At 49.3% G+C, this 8,566-nt stretch overlaps 1 long non-coding RNA gene across 8 annotated transcripts in view; it reads left to right on the top strand.

Moving 5' to 3' along the window:
* LOC121233572 overlaps positions 1–8,566 on the top strand; it is a 42,227-nt gene that overhangs the window by 10,507 nt on the left and 23,154 nt on the right. For all 8 annotated transcript variants that reach the window (XR_005933303.1, XR_005933301.1, XR_005933306.1 and 5 more), the window contains one exon: positions 1,753–1,921. This is a non-coding gene — a long non-coding RNA (uncharacterized LOC121233572). The remainder of the gene's footprint in view (positions 1–1,752; positions 1,922–8,566) is intronic.

An 8,566-nucleotide genomic window follows, 5' to 3' on the forward strand; every position in this document is an offset into this window, starting at 1 on the left:
CAAAAGGTGAACTCCTGTTGCAGGACAGCTCACCTTGGCCCAGATGCCCATGCTCATAGAATTTACAGGATCTCATAGTTTTTTAATTCCTTGGTCCTTTGTTAAATTTAGCTAGAGAAGCCAAACATTACTGGGGGAGGACTGAAGGGCTGAGGGGGAGACTGAGGCTTGCAGCGGGATTATTTCTTCTTTCCTCTCCTCTCCCCCCCTAAGGAGCGTCCAGGGAACCCAGCAGTTTACCCATATCCTCTTATCTGCAGATCTTGAACTTAATCATCACAAATATGTCATCATTGCTGAAGTCATAACTAAGTTCAGCATTTTACTGTCAACATAATTGCATGAACCATCTTCCTTTCTTGCTATGTCTTGAAATACAGTCTGTTTTATAGAGTCTCTGCCAAGTTATTAAATTTTAATGCAGTTGGAATCAGGTTTTTAAAATGCACCTCAGACACAGTAAATACTCTGAGTTCCCAGGGCCAGCCTTGTTTGTGTATATGAATGAAATCAACCAAACAAGCCAAGCATGAAGATGTCATGCCGTTGAGCCCTACTGAGCGGCTGCGTACTCAGTGGCACTGAGATGGCTCAGTGTTCCCTGGCTGTACTGCAAATGCTGGTGACAGTCCAGCTTTTCCAGGAAGACGTGTAAAATTTTCACGTTTTTCTTAAATTTTCTTAAAATCCAGGTTGCCAGAAGAGGCTTGTCCTCTAGTGAATTGCATTCCTTCAGCCTTACTATGTTTTCACAGCGTAGCCTTGTCTTTGGGGAGTTAAAAAGAAAGGGCACCTGGCCCTGCAGGGTGCTGCTGAGGACGTCCTGGGGGGCTGGTTTGAGGGGCACCCCCAGAAGAGCCCTCTTGCCCCCTCAGCTGCCCATGAGCTGTTCTGGGATGTGATTCATCTGGACAGACAGACAATTCCCTTTGCCAGGATAAGCTGTAGCTCAGCAGGGGGCTTTTCTGGCAAATGCTGTACAGTTCTAATTAGCCTTTGGTTGGCCTCCAGCATTTGTTTGTTTGTTTGTTTTTCTTGCACTGAGTCATCTCACTTGGAAGATACGAGCAACATGTCCAGGCAGCGTCCTGCGCTGCCTGTTTCAGACGTTACCCGTGTTGTTGCTGATATAACCATCCCATAAAGAAAAGAGGGATAATTCTCATCTTCCCCATTGATGCCTGTCCCCTTTCGAAATCCTTAAGGAAGAAAGCTGGGTTTGTATTATGGCTCCCTCTACTCCCTCCTTTACCTCAGACATCTGCATTGGTGTGTGAAACACACAGAGGAGCTGAGGTGCAGAGAGAAAATCACCTGGTCTGTATTCCCCCCGACGCCCGCCAGGGTTGTGAAGAGCAGGGACATGCTGCTTTTCTGTCTACTGGACCTCCGACACCTGAGGAATGATGGTGGCCAGGGAGCCGAGGGAAATGAGGCTGTCTGGAAGGGAGTCATGCGCACTGCCGGGTCCTTGGGGTGAGGGCAAGAGTGATCTCTTCCAGGTTACATCCTCTAGAGATTCAGGGGCTACTGCGTGTGCTGTTTCCAGAAGGACTGATAGTCTAAACCTGTGCTTGCTGCAGTGTGCAGGGAGGTGAGGCTTAGAGGAGCGTGCAGCGCTGGCCTGCTGCTGGCTGGCCTTGTTTGCTCTAGTGGGTACTCCAGGACAGTGGCTCACTTTGTGTGACACAGGACCGGGAGGAGTTGCGTTGTCTGCCCACAAGCTCTCGAAAATTGCATCAGTTGTTACAGGAGATGACAAGAGGAAAAGCAAAGCAGAGGTAACCTGCCCTTTCCAGAGATACGCAGCAGATCGTAAGATTGGACTACATCCCCAGATCATGGGCCACTCGTGAGCCGTGTGTTTCTATCAGCCACATCCTGCATCTTGTGGGAACTCTCTGGAGATCACACCAAGCAGGTGAACTTTAGAAGTGTGATGTGAATTCATTGCTACCCTTATGATCTGATTGAGTCACCCTTTGCTTGCAAGTGTACCAATGATACTTGTGAAACCATATCCTCTGTCAGGGCTTCCTTACTGCTGGATTGTTTTGTTAGAGCACTAAAATTGGATGTCTCGTCTACCGTCTCGCGGCAGCCGTCTCTTTTGTTGGATGATTTGTCAGCTGCTGTCTGACGTCCATCCTGCCATTCCTTCCCCTCTTCCAAGAGAGCTATTGCATTATAGCGGCAGTCACACCTCTGTGTATATGATGCCATTGATAAATTCCAGTCTGGCTCAAGCAGGAGGCATGGTCCTGAGACAGCCCTTTTGAAGGTCTGCCGTGATCTCTCCCTGCCAGCTGGCTTGGAGGTATGTTCTGTATTAACGCTCCTTGATCTGTCTGCTGGTTTTGACACCGTCGACCGGGATGTCCTTGTGGAATGCTCTGAGCAGATGGTGCATCTGGCTGGGGCTGCTTCAGGTTGATTCAGATCATATCTTGGGAAGACTGGCTCATTTGCACATTCCATTCCTTCCAGCGGGTTTCTGTCTGCTGCATGGCTCTCTGAGGGGACCCTCCCATTTTAGTGCCTATTGATCTATTTTGGCTAAGCTGATTAAGCATACACTCGCTTCTGGCTGCCTTCAGGCACTCCCCACTCTCCCTGGTCCTTTTCCCACCCTGTCACTCCAGCAAGGCAGGGACATATTTGCAGCTTTTTTGAGGGTATGTCAGTGCAAGTAGTGTTGGTCTTGGTGGGTCGGTGCCCTAAGAGATCCAAGCAATGACCAGCCTGTCTTAGGAAGGGAAGGGTCTGAGTGTCATCCCTGTGTACATTGCTCCAGATGTGTGCACCTGGCTACTAATATCTCTGCTACTATCTCCACCACAGTGCCAAATCTGAGTGGTACTGTCATCCAGTGACTGATTTGTTATGCCAGGCCCTGCCTCTGCTGTTGAAAATCCTCAAGGGATGTTAGCCGCCAGGGTCACTGTCTGATGGAGATGTGCCAGCAGTCCCAAATACTCAGACTGTATGATTACTCATGTATCACCTGCTTGTTGGTATAGTGTGGGGGAATTTCTGGCTCTCCATAGTATTTGGATGCTATTCTCTAGTTGCTATTTGCTCTACACTTTAGTGGTGTAACATTACAAAGATTGACAGACCAGTATACACCTTTGGGCTTTAGATGCGTGTAAGAGCTGTGGCCAAAGAAAACAGCCCTTTTCTGAATACAGCAAACAGAAGTTATTTGGGCTTGAGTAGGCCTCTTTTATATATAGGACTTTTGTTCTTTAGTTTGCAAATACTGTCATCTAAATACTTCTATAGACTGGAAAAGTGAGGTGGAGAAATGACATGACTTCCCCCAAAGTCACACAGTAGACAGCTGGCAGATGTAGTAACGGCCCAGCCCTTCTGTTGCCCTACCCACCGGAATGCATTGCTGCTGTACTTTTCCTTCCTGAGACACGGCCCATGATATTCCTTTATGTAAATCCCCTTCCCTTGTTCTTTCTTCCTTCCAGCCTGTGGGGTGAGGTGGAGGGGGGATAGATTTGGTCAGGCTGGGTTGCTGAGCTCCATCTGGAAGACGAAGCTCCACAACTTACCCTACTTGCAACCAACACCCTGCTCAAGGATTTCAACAGATGAGCCAGCTGTTAACAGGAATAAACTTGGCTGGTATATTCTTACGATCTCCAGTACTGGGCTAAAAATCCACCTTCTCCCCAAAGGCGACAAACGCTGTCAGTTGTCACACCTTGCATCTGCACTACGCAAACTCTCGTGACTCAGAGCAGCGATTTCAGGATGAAACTCCAGAGGTTTCTTCTTTATGGGCTACATATTGTACCTGAACTTTATCATGAGCGAGGCGATCCTAGCCCATCTATCGTTACATTCCCCACCTGGAATTCACCACGCAAGCAATAGCGGTGTAATAAAAGCCAACAGACAAGCTGGTTGCTTGGCTCGGCTTTGAAGTGGGAGCGTTTGGCGCTTTGCCATGCTCCCGTCGGGGCTCTGCTGCGCGTCCGCCTGGGCCACGGGCAGAGCAGGTGGGTTCGGGTGCTACACAACCCCTGCTCTCCAGGGCCGGGTGGTGGTAGGTGGCCGGGTGGAAATAAAGAGACCCTGTTTGCATCCCCATTGCAGGAGGGAGCTCAGCCCCTCTCAGACAGCAGGGAACCCCACACCATCGTGGCGCAGGTCCACGGATACTTGACGGTTTCACTCTTCATGGAACCACTTCGCTGAGTTTTTTTCTTTCAGTTCATCCATTTTTCCTTGGTGAAATCTGTCTCCCAAAACTGCACTAAAGGTACGCACTAGAATCAGCGGATCCTCTTGAAATCTTCGTGCATCAGCTCTGGCTTTAGATTAGCTGTCATCCCATGGAAATCTGGGCAGTGTCTGTCATGCCTCCCAGGGGGATGTATTTTGGCAGCTTTACTTCTGAATCTTCTTTCACCTAGCTTTTCACTGAGTCTACCTTCATTAAATTTAGGAGGACTTTGTGTGGATTAAGTGCTGTGCACTGTAATTTAGCAGAATCCAGCCTGCTCAGAGCAAACCTGGGCCATTTCTCTCTATTGCTCTTCATTTTCATTAAGTATAACTGTGCTGCATAAAAGCTGGTCCCATGATGGTCTGAAGACAGGAAAGAGTCTGGAGCTTGGCACGATTGCCTTTCACACTTGATGCAGAGTGCAAAGGAGGATGGGGGAGAAACCAATCATCCAAGCAGCAATTAAAAACACCCAGGGGAAAGTCTGTGAGCTTTTGTTTGGGGTTGTGTGAGATAACCTCTCTCTTGCACTTTTGAGGAGAACAGGGAAAAGTACTCCCTGCCTCACACGTGCAGGAGCAGGGGCAAGGGACAGTGCCAGCCCAGCTGCACCAGGGAGGTGGGGAGAGGGCCGCAAATGCAGGAGATGAGCAAAGGGAAAATGAGTTAACCCAGCAGCATCGCAGAGGAAACCAGCGGCAGAGCTGAGGGCAGGGGCCAGCTGTCCTGTGTGGTGGTGTGGGACTGCGTGTTCTCCCTCAGGACACCGAAGGGTTGCTCTGTTCTTGAATGACTGTGTTTCTTCTTTCTCCGGATCATAAACCAGAATGGCATCTGCATGCAATCCCTCCACCCAGCCTGCAGCGGCCAGCTCCTGCTCTGTACAGAGATACCAGCCAGGGCCGTGTATACCTGCACTGCCTCAGAGCAGCTCACCTGGGCTGAAATTTGGCTTTGCCCAGCTTTTAGAGGCATTGGTTGCTCTTGCAATCAGTACTTGCAGCTAAGCTGTCAGCTGTGGATTTGTTTCCTAGAGCTTGTTCAAATGTGATTTCAGGGTTTCAGTAGGCTTTTGCAAATAACACACTGACTTAAAGGGAAGAAGGAAGAGATGCAGCTTTCAGAGAATAAAAAACCTGTGGGCATCAGTGTTTTGGTAGCTCCCTCCCAGAGAACCTGGTAAAAATCCCTGCGCGTGTGCCCTTCTTTTTCACAGCCCAGCAATTGCATTGAGTGTTTGCCCTAGCTGCCAAGAAATTTCGGGTTATCTTATACCTAGTATATTTACCTTCCAAGCGGTCTGGGATGCAGGGGGCATGCAGCAGCTGTTGTACTGTGGTGTTGTACAAACACAAGGCAGGTGTTAGCTGGCATCTCGTCTCTTGTATGTCGAGTGTAATTGCAGGAGCTGCCACGTTTCCGCCAGCTGGGCGAGTCCCTGATGTATTCTTGTGGGTATTGTATTCCCGTAAATATAGATTGTCATACTGCACTGAAATGCTCTCCCCATCAGGATGTTCCCCACCAGTTACCACTGTGGATGAGCCCCTTGCTGCACTCTGAATTCAGATACGAGCAGAGAGGTGTTGCAAACCCTGCCCATGCTGAGGCTTTCTAGTGGGCCATCTGTGCGGGCATGGGGAGCTGGACTGTAGGACTTTGCAGACTGGTTTACCCTTCTGATCCCAGTTTGAAAAGGGCTGCCTGTGGTCAGTACCTCGGCAGGCTCTGGCTGTATCTGAAATTTCTGACTCCCATGCTCTGGGGTTGGGATGTGGGGTCACTCAGAGCAGGTTGTTCCTAAGTGGAGCACGACCCATACGGGGAAGTCTTCATTAATGGCAGTCATTCCCATGCTTGTTTTTCTCACAGGTGTGATGTATGTGTATTATTTTTGGCCTCCCAAAGCAGGCTTGGTGGTCAGCCATGCCAAAATTACATGTGAAAGGAGGTCTTTCAAAGAGACCACCATGGAGTTTCTCCTCCCCTGGCCTGCCTGGGCTGCATCTCCTCCAGAAGACACTTCACCTCCTTTTTTGCAAATTATGTTCCTGTAACACAAATGAAGAAACCACCCGAAAAGCAAGTAAGGGCTGCCCATGGGCTGAGTTGTAAGCAACTGGGGAATCACAGATCTGGTAAAGGGGTTGGTTATGCAGACTTTGGACCAGATCAGAATCCCAAATTCCCCTGGTCTGGGAAAGGGGTGGGGTGCCAAAACTCAACTCTGAAAATGGCTTTTCTCCCTATGAGTAGCCACTGCTGATGTGAGCTGAGAAGAGCTTGCAGTCCCCAGGCAGATGAGGTGAGGTATGCTCCTGTCCAGAGGCAGATCTGCAAAGGAGGATAACATGGTGGGAGCACAAGGTGTGGCAAAATTGCTGGAGAAAATGGTCCCTGGGAGTCAAAATGGGAGTTCCCGCGTGCTGCAGGCATCAAAGCAGCCCCCCGAGTGCAGGTGGGAGCCTGAGCCGGCCCCCGCGCTGTGACCAGACTCCACATGCCTCTGGTTTTCTTACTCATGCCTTAATCTTTTTAATCCCTTAGGCAAAATCATAAAAGTAATTGTAAAAACTTTGGCAAGGCAACGGGAGGAGAGGGGAAGCATGGGGGAGATCTCTGTCCCGGCTGCTCTGTCAATGCTGTAGCTGCCCCAGGCAGAGCTCCCCCCTTCCCAGGGACACCCGTGCAGGGACCTCCTGTCTGTACTCACCCATCTTCTCCCTCTTAGCTGTGTTGGAAACATCCCTTGGAGAGAGTGGAGACCATGGAAAAGAAACACAGGCCCTCACCACATCAGGTGTCCTCACTGATGGGCTGCTAGAGGTGGAGGGACACCTCTGGAGAAATGCTGCCGCAGAGACCAACGCTGTGGCTCCGTTGCCCTGAGATGGGTGATGCACCCCATCTCTCTTCTGGAGAGTGTCTTCTTCACTTTGAGGCTGCAGCATCACTTGGAAAATGAGATTAGGGCAAATACTTTTTTATATCCGCCAGACAAGAGCACTGAGCTGCTGGGTATTTGATATGTCGGAGTGATTGGTCTCGCAGCTCTCTGCCCGCAGCGGCAATGGGCAGCTAAGCCAGGGCGCTTAGCATCAGGAAATGCCTCATAGCACAGCAGTCTTTGAAGGCAAATGTGACCCTTTGATTGACAGCCCTAAATCTGACTGGACTTAAAATAGGAACTTCAGCACTAGCTCTCTGAAATTCAAGTCTCCATAATCTTTTTTTTTGGCCCTGCTTAATTCTGATTTCAATATACAAGGATTATAATTAGGCAATCTGCAAATGGAAACCATAAAAAAAAAAGTAAGGGTGCTGGTGGTGTGCTGTGGGATAACAGCTCTGTGTTCACCCCGTTTGCTCTTTCCCTGGGCCATCAGAGACAGGATGCTGTGTTAGGTGGACTCCTGCTCTCGTTGAGAGCAATTCTTATGCTCTTGCATCATAGCAGGTATTTGAAGCAATGGTGCAAACAGAGGAAATTCCTGTCTCTAACCTGGCACCCAGACACCAAACACTCCTGCACACGTATATCCCACAACTCAGAGGGTGTCCAGGCCAGAGGCCAAATACATCAGTCCCAGAGAAACGGTGGGCAAAGCCTCATGGTAAGAGCTCTCCTCTGCTTCTCCGTCTTCCTCCATTTCCAGCTGCCTACAGTATTTTTGATGCCTTACCTCAGCCAAAGCACCTTCTGCATCTGTATTTTACCCCTGAGATGGGAGTTTTTTACTGGCCATTGAAATAGTCCTTTGTACCTGCTTTGCAGAGGACCCCCGGATCAAACAGCATCACACTGTCAAGTCTGGTCAGTGCAGGACATTGGTGGCAAAGGTCTGTTTGTTTGTTTGATTTTAATTATGCTGCTTCACTGCAAAATCCCTACCAGTTATACCAGCATAAAAGCGCTGGGTAAACGAAGCTGATTTTGCTTGTCTAATGTGTTGATTCCACTGGTGGATTTTGCTGTGGTGGGGAGTTTTGCCAGTATAGCTGCACCAGCAAGACTGGTTAGGTGCAGGTGAGAGGAGCTGGATGCATATCAATTGATTGGCAGCCAATACACCCTATCTCCCCGTTCAGTGACTGCTGTCTCAGTGATATGAAGAGTGAGGCTGTTTGCTTCCTAAGCCAGTATTCAATGTGTTGTGGGTAAGGCATGGACAATCCCTGCTCATATCTGGAAGCAGGAATGCATGGTGGCTTCCCATCATTGGGAACAGAGTATTTGTCAGGGAACTCCCTATATGTGTGTGTGTGGACCCATGCTCACATGCCCATACCCCATCATACCTTGAGGTTGAGGATTTCTCT

The sequence above is a fragment of the Aquila chrysaetos genome, chromosome 10 (genome assembly GCF_900496995.4).
Source record: "Aquila chrysaetos chrysaetos chromosome 10, bAquChr1.4, whole genome shotgun sequence".
Classification (NCBI taxonomy): Eukaryota; Metazoa; Chordata; class Aves; order Accipitriformes; family Accipitridae; genus Aquila; species Aquila chrysaetos.